This window comes from Sciurus carolinensis, chromosome 17 (assembly GCF_902686445.1).
Source record: "Sciurus carolinensis chromosome 17, mSciCar1.2, whole genome shotgun sequence".
Classification (NCBI taxonomy): domain Eukaryota; kingdom Metazoa; phylum Chordata; class Mammalia; order Rodentia; family Sciuridae; genus Sciurus; species Sciurus carolinensis.
In genome coordinates this window covers 63,653,215-63,665,396 of record NC_062229.1, presented here as the reverse complement: position 1 = coordinate 63,665,396, position 12,182 = coordinate 63,653,215, and the positions used below count along the sequence as shown (strand labels likewise).

At 45.4% G+C, this 12,182-nt stretch overlaps 1 long non-coding RNA gene across 2 annotated transcripts in view; it reads right to left on the bottom strand.

Annotated features, from left to right (window-relative positions):
• Positions 1-12,182, bottom strand: part of LOC124968588 (uncharacterized) — a 251,884-nt gene that overhangs the window by 160,258 nt on the left and 79,444 nt on the right. For both annotated transcript variants that reach the window (XR_007105779.1, XR_007105780.1), the window contains exon 2: positions 6,156-6,942. This is a non-coding gene — a long non-coding RNA (uncharacterized LOC124968588). The remainder of the gene's footprint in view (positions 1-6,155; positions 6,943-12,182) is intronic.

Genomic DNA, 12,182 nt, shown 5'->3' with positions numbered 1-12,182 from the left:
AGGATCATAGATACTACCTTAGTACAGACTCAGCTCTTCCCTTGATAAGTTATATTTGTCTAACACCCCCAGTTTCTGAACCTCAGTTTGCTCACATATAAACAACACCCAGTAAAATTTCACAAGGTGGTTATGAAAATTCCTAGGGTAGTTTATGGAAAGAACTTAGCATTTTATTTCCTGGAATATAGTAAGTGTTCAATGAACATTACGTAATGGTGATCAAGGTTGCTGTATACAACTGTAGGCATTGTGCACTATACAACTCCAGTGGTTGCAAATCTAACTATGATATTCAAGACAGCTCCTGAAACTGACTTATGGGAAATGATGGATCCATGCACAGCTAGGTAGCTAGACAATATATGTACATCTAGATACTAAATCAGATTATGTTTTCATCAAATGCTATAAATTGACCAAGATCAGGGGTGGCTGATTTACCAAGTCTCATTCCCTGTTCCTGCTGTACAGTATCACCGGCAGAGCCAGGAAGTCCAAACCAGCCAAGTACTGCAGCATCGGGCCAGCAGGATCCAATCCAAATGATCTCCCAAGCCATCTCTTGAAAAGGAATAGCATTTGTGGCCCCAAAGGAGGAGGGTAAATCTGCAGCATTCAGGAGGAGCTATGTGAGGTCTTCTGCAAACACTGACGCTCCCAAGGAAAAGGTTCGTGTCATCTTAAATATGGGCTGTTTAGATTGGGATTACCCCGAGAGCAACACAGCCGCTGTGATCGTAAAGACCGGTGCCCAGAGGAGAGAGGCTCTGTTTGTTTGGACTGGAAGCAGATGCCTGCCCTGCAGCCGCCGGCGCTGGGTATTTCGTAACTGGGGATGCTTCGGTTCAGGCTGGAGACGTGTGACCACAAAAACAACTTGAAACGATGGAAGGAGAGCCCGGGGGGACATTCGATTCGCCACAGGCTCCCTGACCATGTGTTTTATGGCATGGAACACTCCAGAAAGAATGTGACCTTAAAGGAAATAAAGGGGATCTGTGACCAAGTAATATTAGCGTGGAGAATTCTAATTGGGTTTTCCTACTTAGAGAAGATAAATACTTCCAGCTAGTGGGAAGTGTGTTGCCCAGATTCACCCCGTGGGAAACCACCGGCCTTGCTCTCCTTCTCTTCATTGAATGGGATGTTACCCAAATATTGGCAAAGGTGGCAGCCACGCCCCCAAAGCCACGCCCTCAAAGCCACGCCCCAGTGCCCACCTCCTCCAGCCACACCCACCTGCCTCCAATCACCACTCAGTTAATCCCATCAGGGATTCATTCACTGATTGGGTTAAGGCTCTCACAACCCAGTCATTTCTCTGAACCTTCTTGCATGGTCTCACACATGAGCTTTTGGGGGACACCTCACCTCCAAACCAGAACAACCAGTCTGAGTAGTTAGAAAACTAACAAAAAGAAATTCTTGCACTATGGGAAATGTGGGCTGTCATGGTGACGCTAATACACAGTCCTTCCAGAACGCAGGGCAACAAAATCGAGAAAATAAAGTGCAAATTACCAGCGCAGTGTTGTATGAGATTAAGGAAACCTGATGACACAAAGAAATTTTGAATTAAAGCAGAATCTTATTTGTTCAGGGAAAAGGTATTAAAGGCATTTCCAAGGGAGATTGTTCATCTGTTGTTTTAAAAATAAATTGTTTTTCCCTTGCACAATAACAGTTTATATCTATGTGGTAAAAATCATTCGGACTCAGTCATTGCATCCATGATTAATTAGTTGATGAATTAGAAAATCATGTTTTGGTGGGATCTAATTTATTTAGTGAGTTCAGTTTATTGGAGAGGAAATGTATACAGAGGGAGACTCTTTATAACACTGTTTTCCCCAATCAGGTTTTCTAACCACACAGTCCTTTCATCCTTCAAGACTAATGGCCATTTTCAAACAATAATAGCAAAAAAGGGCTGAATTTGGACTGAATCGATGAAAGATTATTCTTTTAGTTTAATATGCCTGATACTTTAAAGAAGGACCCCGTAGGAAAGTCAAGATTGGAAATTTTAAGTGGAACCTCCCAATTCCAGGATAGAACATGGAATTCAAAACCTGGCTGCCTCGTAACCCCAGGATTTTCATTGACTTGGCCTGTTTCGTGGACACTTGTCCTCAGCATTGGTTCTCAGAGGTCTGAGAAGAGTTTATCTGTGGACTCTCAGAGTTTGTTTCCTTTTGTGTGGACAGAACAGCATAACCCAGCTCCTTTCCTATGAAGTCAGTGTTACGCTTTGTCATCTGAAGAGATCATAATGAACCTCAAGAATCAAACAATTTGTTGATCACTGTTGGGCTTTAGATAGGAGGTGGCCCACAAAACCTCATGCGTGAGACAATGCAAGAATGTTCAGAGGTGACTCCATTGGGTTATGAGAGCCTTAACCTCATCAGTGGATTAATCCACTGATATGGATTAACTGGTAACTGTAGTCAGGTAGGGTGTAGTGAGAGTAAGTAGGTCACTGGGGTGTGCCTTTGGGGTTTATATTTTGTCTCTGGTGAACTGAGCTGTCTCTCCCTGCTTCCTGGTTGCCATGTCCTGAGCTGCCTCCCTCCACCACACCCTTCCGCCATGATGTTCTGCCTCACCTCAGGCCCAGAGCAGTGGGGTAGGCTGACCGAGGACTGAACCTCTGAAAAGGAATCAGAACAAACTTTTCCTCCTCCAAGTTGTTCTTGTCAGGTCTTTTTGTCACAGCAACAAAAAAGCTGACTGAAATAGTCACTTTAAGTAAAAATGGTTATCATTTAGCTAGTACCTACTGTAGGCCAGGCGTGGTGTATACATATATTTAAATTCTCTTTAATGCTCAAAGTTATGCAGTAGCATCATTTGACCATTTTGTAATAGAGACAATACCTTGTGCAAAGTAGGAAGGCCAATAAATGTCAGAGTGGGACTAGACACTATGCCTGCTACCTTTAAGGAGACATACTTCCGTAGGGAAAAGCAATAGGATTTCTTTTGGGGGGTGGGGATACTGGAGATTGAACCCAGGGGCACTTAACTACTGAACCACATCTCCAGCCCTTCTTAATTTTTTCTTTTTAATTTAGAGACAGGGTCTCACTATGATGCTGAGGGCCTCGCTAAGTTGCTGAGGCTGGCCTCAACCATGCAATCCTCCTGCCTCAGTTTCTCAAGCCACTGGGACTACAGGTGTGCACCACTATGCCTGGCTCACAATAGGATTTTGATGGAGGTATTTTTCATCCCAAGTCTGGCCCTAAATTTAAAAAGAAAGAAAGAAAGAAAGAAAGAAAACCTCAGCCACTCTGAGTCCCTTCAACATGCTACTTAATATAAAATATTTGCTGAGAACGTCCCTCTTCTGCCAGTGCATCATGAGACACCACTAATGCCTACATTGCATCCACTACATAGAAAGTCATTGGTGGCCTGGAAGTTATACTGGGCGATACAGGATACAGAGACCAAGGACGAGGTCTCCACGTCATGGAGTGGGTACAGTCATTCATCCAACGAATATTCATGGAATGCTACTTTTTGAGCATCTGATCCTGTGTTTACTCATCAGAAAAATAAGGACAGTAATTTCCTTGCCTGCCTCCGCAGGCTGTTGTAAGGATCCAGCCCACTGACACAAGATCATGTAGGAAAATGGTTCAGATGACTCTAAACTGCTTCCCGGCCACATCCCGCTTACGGTTGTGAGGGGTTACTGCCCTCTGAGGTCAAGAGCTTCAGATTCTGAAACGGTCCCATCAGAGTTGGAATTCACTGTTTGGTGACCTGGGAAAGTGTGTCTCTTTGCTAACCAGACTCATTTCCTAAGATAACCTGCAAACACTTGTTCCTTGACGATCACAGGGTTCCAGGCACACTACCAGAACAAGGGGCGTGGTCTCCGGACACAAATACTGCACCAAAATGCCACTCAGAAGGTGAAAGTCCTCCAGGGGACATTGGAAAGGACATCCATTCGGGCATCGGGGAAATGAAATCCTGGCTCTCACACTCACTTGCGTGAGCTCTTCAGTATGTCCCTTAAACCCCCTGAAGCACAACTTCCGGGTATACACCTCCAGAACAGGTGTATCCATAGCAACCTCAGGAAGTCTTAAATGAGAACACGGATGTACTCTGGCGTGGTAGGATTGTTGGATCCACGGTGGTACAGGGGGTGAATGCAGCTCCTGAGATCAACATAACACAGGCCTATTTCTGATGTCACCATCGTTGCAAACTCCAATCAGGGAAAGGTAACCTTGAGAAGCTGCAGAGAGTAGATAGGCATGGCTGGAGCTGGTCACACCCTCCCACCTTCTCCTGTCGTAGCAGGATAGAAAGGTCTGGGCTTTGCCAGAGAAAAGCAAGGCATCTGCTATGCCAGGTGGTCCCTCCCCTAAGTTCTAGGCCCTAGTGGGGTAACCCAACCTCTTCCTGCTGAGGTCCCCCCAGGCAGCCAAGAAGAGCCCACATCTCTTTCTCTCTCTCTCTCATTCTGGATCTGATCCTTGGGGACACCCATGCATCCCTAACCCCCACATATTCTGGATATGCAAATGGGCCAGCATTCATGTCGGATCAGCTGGTCGACCTCTCTCTGGCCTTCAGATCCCCTGCCAGGAGGAGGACCCCAGGCCACTCTCCCCTTAGACTTTTTCAAGCCCAAGTCAGACACCCGTCATCTAAGTCTCCAAAAGACAGGAAACACATTTCAGAGCTCTGCAAACCCCTTTTTCACCAGACTAGGGATCAGCAAAATTTTGTACACATGAGGACAATAGATATTTCAGGTTTTGTGAGTTAGAAAGCCTCTGTGACCACTACTGGACTCTGCAGGGCCAAAGCACCGGAGACACTATATGAATAAATGGGTGCGACTGTACCCATTGTTTGTAGACGTTGTCATCTGAATCAGAGTTCATTTTCATGTCATGCAATGTCTTTCAATTCCCCACACCCCCAACTCCAGCCATTAAAAAAAAAAAAAAAAATGCAGAAATCATTCTGCGCTCACAGAACAAATTCAGAAAGTAGTTTCCAGATGCTGTGTTAGGTAATGCGTCCCCACCCTCCCTTCCAAAAGGAAAGTGAGGGTGTCCCGTAGCATGCATCAGCTCTCACACAGGAAACCCGTCTCCTGATCCGGTTATACGATTCCACACGGAATCCCTGGCCTCTTTTGGTAGCCTTAAAGGAGGGACTTGGGGGGTGGGACTGGACATGGACTTGCAAGGGTAGGACTGGGGATGTAAGATGACCTGTGAAGCGTAGTTAAGCAGGGCTGGGGTTGTGGCTCAGTGGTAGAGTGCTTGCCTAGCATGCATGAGGCCCTGGGTTCTGTCCCCAAGAGTACCACCACCGCAACAAGATTAATGGATCAATTGATTACACACTTTCTTTAAAATCCAGTGTGTACTCGTCATTGAGTCCAGGTCTCCCAGACACCAAAACCTTGCACAAGTCCCTTAAATAAAGTGGCTTACAATTTGCCTATAACCTACACTTGCCCTCTCATATATTTTTAGTCATCTCCGTATTGCTTCTAACACCTCAGACCATGTAAATGCTATGGAGAAAGTTGATATACTATATCTTTTAGAGAATCATGACCAAAGTCCATAATTTTGTTCGGCATAGGAGCAAACATTTTCTTTCAAATATTTTTAATCTGCAGTTGGTTAACCAGGCAGATGAGGAACCCACAGGTATAGAGGCCTGACTGCAGGCGGGCTTGCCTTACTATCTGGAATTTGTCATATGGACACACCTCAGTTGAAACTGAGAGTTCCATTCTAAAATCCTGTTGCCGTCAGGCCCAGTGGCACATGCCTGTCACCCCAGCGGCTCAGGAGGCTGAGGCAGGAGGATCAAGAGTTCAAAGCCAGCCTCAGCAATTTAGTGAGGCCCTCAGCAACTCAGGGAGACCCTGTCTCTAAGTAAAATATAAAACAGAGCTAGGGATGTGGCTCAGTAGTGGAGTGCTCCTGAGTATAATCCCTACTACCAAAAATAAGTAAATAAATAAAATCCTGTTGCATACTGTGACTCTTCGTGGCTGCCTAGAATGTATGGGTAGTCAGTCACAGCAAATTCAGTTTGCTTCCATTTCCTTGCTTTAAGTTCCTGAGCTGCTCAGGAAGAAGCAAAAATTATTCACCTACCTTGGCTTGTGTCTTTCTGTCCCAGAGGTATGTCCAAGGTGAGAGCCAGGATCAAGATCGCCCCCGTTGTCAATGCAGTTTTTCTCAGGAATGTTAGCTTTGGGGAACACTGTGACACCTTTCAAGTCCAGACTTCGTCCACTGGAACAGAATCTGGCACTGGGATCAACTGGCATAACTATTGAGAAGCCAAGATATTTCAGCTTCACATGGAGTCATTTGTTCTGTTCCCAACAAGTTGGCTTTAAGTCTATTTGAGCAGCGACCCTACCTGTTCTCCAGTGGAAGCCATTTCTGCAAGCAGGTTACTCCAACCAACCTTCTTTCAGCTTTGACGATGCTTTTAACCGTGGCAAAGGCCTTATAATTAATGCTCAGGCAAAGCTCGACTTGATCAGGTCTGGATTTTTCTTCCCCCATATCTTTTTCCTTCTGGAACCTTTGCTGTGTTGTAATAAAGCTACCGGCCATCAGACAGATCCTAAGTGGGTCATATCTACAGAGGAATTTCTGGGCCACATTTTTATATGAATACCCAGCACTTTTAGAGTCATATATGAGCTGTTTTCTGATAACTTTCAGAGCATGGTAGAAACATGAATTCATTAACTTGGTCCACATCTCAGAGTCAGGGAACAGGAATAATTTTTCTTCCATTCTTCAGGGGATAGAACAAGCCCAGAGAGGTTTTGACGGGAGTCAGAACACACAGCAGAGGAGGAGGATTCCTTAAACACAGCTTCACTTTCTGGCCTGCACACTCTTGCTGGTGGGAGGGTGGACGTTCCTGAAAACAGAACCATAGAAAAATTTTACACAGAAGAATGAACTTTATATTCCTACAGAAATGCATCAACATTTCAAATCTGTAATATAGTGCCCAGCGCTTAGATTACAATCCAGAGTTTCACATTTAGAGAGACCTTAGCAATCAAAAATTTTTATTTGGGCCGGGCACAGTGGTGCATGCCTGTAATCCCAGCAGCTCAGGAGGCTGAGGCAGGAGGATCATGAGTTCAAAGCCAGCCTTGGCAATTTAGCAAGGCCCTAAGCAACTCAATGAGACCCTGTCTCTAAATAAAATATAAATAAGGCTGGGGATGTGGCTCAGTGGTTAAATGTCCCCTGAGTTCATTTCCTACTACCAAAAAATAATTGCTCATTCATTTATTCATTTCTCACTGGGGAAAAGGAGGCCAAAAAGGAATAAAAGATGTTCCCATGATATCGTGCTCATGGTGACAGTCTCTGACACTTTCTGATCATCCCATTTGACTCAGTTGGGCAAATACACCCCACCCCCGTCCATGTCAGTAGCAGACATCAGTAATGGATCAGGTGAATCTTTTTCACCAAGCTCAACTTCAGGTCTTTCTTAACACAGCAACTCAGACAACCACAATTCATTTCTGAGTCGACAGTAGAAATAGAAACTGCACCCACTGGTGTAAAATTCTGACTGATTTTGAAAGCTACTACATACAGATTGGCATATACTATGTACCAGGCATAGGACATACTGTATTTAGTTGCAGTCTGTAACAATCCTGTGATATTATCTATCCTGTGATAAGAAATGGAAGTTAAGAGAGATGATGTAGCTCACTCAAGGTCACACAGCAGATGGTAGCAGAACAAAGATTTGAACCTAGGTCTTACAAAGCATTCCTATAGGCTGGGCACGGTGGTGCACGCCTATAATCCCAGTGGTTTGGGAGGCTGAGGCAGGAGGATCACAAGTTCCAAGCCAGCCTCAGCAATTTAACGAGACCCTAAGCAACTCAGCGAGACCCTGTCTCTAAATAAAGTATAAAAAAGGGCTGGGGATGTGGCTCAGTGGTTAAGTGCCCCTGGTACCAAAAAAAAAAAAAAAAAAAAGAATTACACACATGAATTTCACTTAAAGTATCTCTGTGCAGTTTGAATATAGTTTGTTTGTTTGTCTTGCTACTAGGGATTAAACCCAGGGGAGCTTAACCATTAAGCCACATCTCCAGCCCCCTTATTTTTTATTTTAAGACAGGGTCCCACTAGTTTGCTTACAGCCTCTGAATACAGTTGTGTTTGGTTTGGTTTGGTTTGGTTTTTGGGGTACCAGGGATTGAACCCAGGGGCTCTCAACCCCTGAGCCACATCCCCAGCCCTATTTTATTTTTTATTTTGATACAGGGTCTCACTGAGTTGCTAAATTGCTGAGGGTGGCTTTGAACTCACAATCCTCCTGCCTCAGCCTCCCAAGCTGCTGGGGTGACAGGTGTGCGCCACTGTGCCTGGCATTGAATACAGTTTTGATTATCATCTTCATCCGGTGTTTCCTCTTTGATGATCTTAACTCTGGATAGATAGTTTTCCTTTTCCTGACTGAATTTAACAATAAGATCAGATGCTCCAAAGTCACTAAATAAAGTCAAAGTGACTCTGTGTTGTCTCACCTCAGTGGTCACTTGCTGTAGGCATACGCAGGAAGATAATCCACTTTTTGGTGTGCTTTGTGGAGGCCCTCCGACATGCCTGCCCCCACCCCGCCCATTTCCAAACTCTTCGTACAACTTCTTGTGCCCCCCGCTCCCCGTCCTCATGAACGAACCCAGCCCTGCTGGGTCTAGCATTTCACATGCAGCTGGGGGCCAAGCCAATATAAAGTATTGCAGCATTTTCTAGCAATTCACCAGCAAAAAGGTTACAAAGTTGTAGGAAATTTCAGTTATATGTAAATGTCACCAGGGTCACCCAAGAGACCAGGTATCACTCCTAGAAACTTTTGCTAAATCAAAAGGGAAAAAAGACTCAGGGAGAAGTTAAACTGAATGGTCTTGAGCAGCAACTACGTTGGTGAATAGTTCACTCAAGTCCAGAGGATAAAGCTCAAGGAAGATCACAACAAAATGCCCTTCTCTGGGGAGGTGACTGAGCCTTAGCAAATGTGACGATCCAGGCTCTGGAGAACCAGCTTGGCTCCTAGATTAGAACCTGGGAATCCCCAGGAATGCCTTACCACAGTAGCACATGGCCTTAAAGTCCACTTACCAACAGTATGAACCCAGATTTACACACTCTCGGTCCTTCTCTGCAGTTTCCACGTGTAAGACAAGGAAAATCTTTGGCCCCAAATGATCCTCTTGAAAAGTAAACAACATTTATCTTCCTGGTAAAGAAGATGAAAACAAACATCCTTCGTGTTTGCATATCAAAAACCAAGACTCAGCCTTGGGGTGGAAGCCAAATGCTTGGCCAGTTTCTGGATGGGCTGAGCAGCTTCAGATGCCCGGATGTACCTGTTCCTTAAACAGAATGCTGGGCCCCCAAGGACGTGGGGTGGGGATGCTGGCTCTGCCAGCGGGACACACAAGCTGCTGAGAAAAGTTCATCCTACCCGAAGGCGTTATCAGCAAACAGTTTATTCTGCACCTTGTTCATACGGAGAGGTATTTAATGTAAACTCTGAATTGTTCCAACCTTGTGTGGTCCCTGGAAACACAGCTGCGCCTCCCGGTGTCTTGTCGAAGTTCCCTTGTTTGGTCTCCATCGAAATCACGTAGCAGTTATGTGTTGGGGAGAAAAAGGTAAATAGTTCCTGATTTCATAATTCCTCTCCAGCTGTGTTTGTAAGCATGGGGTCGTTTGGTTCAGCGAGCAGATGTCATTAGAGATTCTGTGGTTCCGTGGTGTGGCTGCGGTCACTTGAGAAGGACTGCGTCCACGGGAACTGTAAGTGAAATCTGCTCAGGACGTGGCTGATCTAAATAATGGAAGCAGACTGAAGAGGCGACATCGGGATCCTCAACAGGCAGCATCCTAACACTTAGGAGGAAGAGAGATTCCTCCTGTCTGCCTTCCAGGGTGTCAAAAGAGACAATGCAGCATTGGATGGAGATGGTGGGTGACACAGGACATACCAAGTACTGCAGTGGGGTTTTCAAGGCAGAGGCTAGGAGGTCTATCCGTATGTAATTTATATACCTTCTCCTCTACCTGCTGGGTCCGTGCTGGTTTTCCATTCTACGCCCTAACATCCTTTCTACACCCTGACATCCTTTCTATACCCTCATAGCCTTCCTGAACCCTAAATGTTGGAGTTCTGTTCTTGTGGACAGTGATCATATTTGCATCTGCCATCATTGTGCCAGGGGTAGCGCATTAGGCAGGGTCTCTAGAGGAACAGAGTCAACAGGAAGTATGGTTATAAAAGGGGGATTTATTAGATTGGCTTACATGACCCAGAAGCTGGGTAGTCCACAAGGGCCGTCTGGAGGATGGAGAGCTGGAGGAACCAGTAGCCACACAGACCAAGAGGCAGAAGCTGCAGAACAAGAGGGATCAACGGTGCTAACCCAGTCTGAGATAGAAGGCTTCTGGAAACTCCCTGGAGAATCACTGGCAGAATCCTCTTTGGAAGAGTGAAGCATCAAGACTTTGATGTCCTCAGGTGATCACAACAGCAATCAAGAACCTCTTCAAGGAGAATCCAGCTTACATTGGCTGCTGCTTCCTTGTTCTTCCAACTTTTATTCCATCCAAGCCACCATCCTATTGGACAGTGCTGCCGATGCTTAGGAAGGGGCTCCACTTCAGTTCGCTATCCCACATGCCAATCAATCCTAGACACGCCCTCATGGACACACCCAGAAGCCTCCATCTTCAGCATCTCTTAATCCAATCAAGTTGACCATTGAAGGTAGGGGATAAGTTTAATAACTAAAGGTTGATTAAAATTCAGTCCACAATCTACTTCCCTTCCATTCCTTTCCATTCTCATCTTATGAACTATTCATGTCTGCCTCCTGTCTGCTCCCATCTGCCTCCTACCTCCTACTATGAGGTATTGTTGCGTTTTCAGATATTTGATCCTAGTCAAGCGTGGTGGCACACGCCTGTAATCCCAGCAGCTTGAGAGGCTGAGGCAGGAGGATTGTGAGTTTAAAGCCAGCCTCAGCAACTTAGCGAGGCCCTAAGCAACTCAGTGAGACCCTGTCTCTAAATAAAATACAAAAAGGGCTGGGGATGTGGCTCAGTGGTTAAGCACCCCTGGGTTCAATCCCTAGTACACCCCCCCCACACACACACACACACAAAGATATGTGATTCTTGGAATAGAATTCTAATACCCGGCATTGGGCTCAGCTCTTCCTGTGTGAGAGCTGATTGAATCATCTGCAATATGATGGAACTGGGAACCACTCTCATTGTACTGCAGATGACAAAAGGAGGACTCTAAGAGGGGATGGCATTTGTTCAAGATTCACCCAGATCATAGGCAAGGGATTCAGGGCATGAACTTCTGCACATCTCACCTCATCCTAGGAACTCTTGAGTCTGTTCAACAACACAGCCATTATTTCAAGATTCTATTTTACTCCATACCATGCAACAAAGGGAGGCTAGACGTCTCCTTAGATCCTTTTGTACAGAGAAATAGCAGGAAAGAGGAAGGTAGTCTTAGGCTGCTTCAGCTGCTGTAACAAAAATATCATAAACTGTGTCATTTACAAATGAAAGAAATGTGTTGCTAACAGTCCACACTTCTGGAGATTGGGGATCCAAGATCAAAGTGCCAGCAGGTCTGGTGTCCAGTGAGGGCTCAGTTCCTCACAAATGCTACCTTCTGTGGGTCCTGATGTGACAAAAGGGCAAATGGGAGACCTCAAGCCTATTTAATATAATTAATTAATTTACTTATTTATTTGGTACTGGGGATTGAATCCAGGGGCCTTAACCACTGAGTCACATCCTCAGCCCTTTTTATTTTTTATTTTGAGACAGGGTCTCACTGAGTTGTTTAGGGCCTTGCTAAGTTGCTGAGGCTGGCTTTGAACTTGTGATCCTCCTGCCTCAGATCCCTGCGTCACTGGGATGACAGGTGTGTGTGTGTGTGTGTGTGTGTGTGTGTGTGTGTCAGGCCTGGTTAAACCTATTTTTAGGAGTACTCTTTCTGATCCTAAGAGACTCACCTTCCAAAGGCCCCACCTCTGAATCCTGTCACATTGAGGGTTAGCAACACATGAATCTGGGGGCAGAACACAAACACTC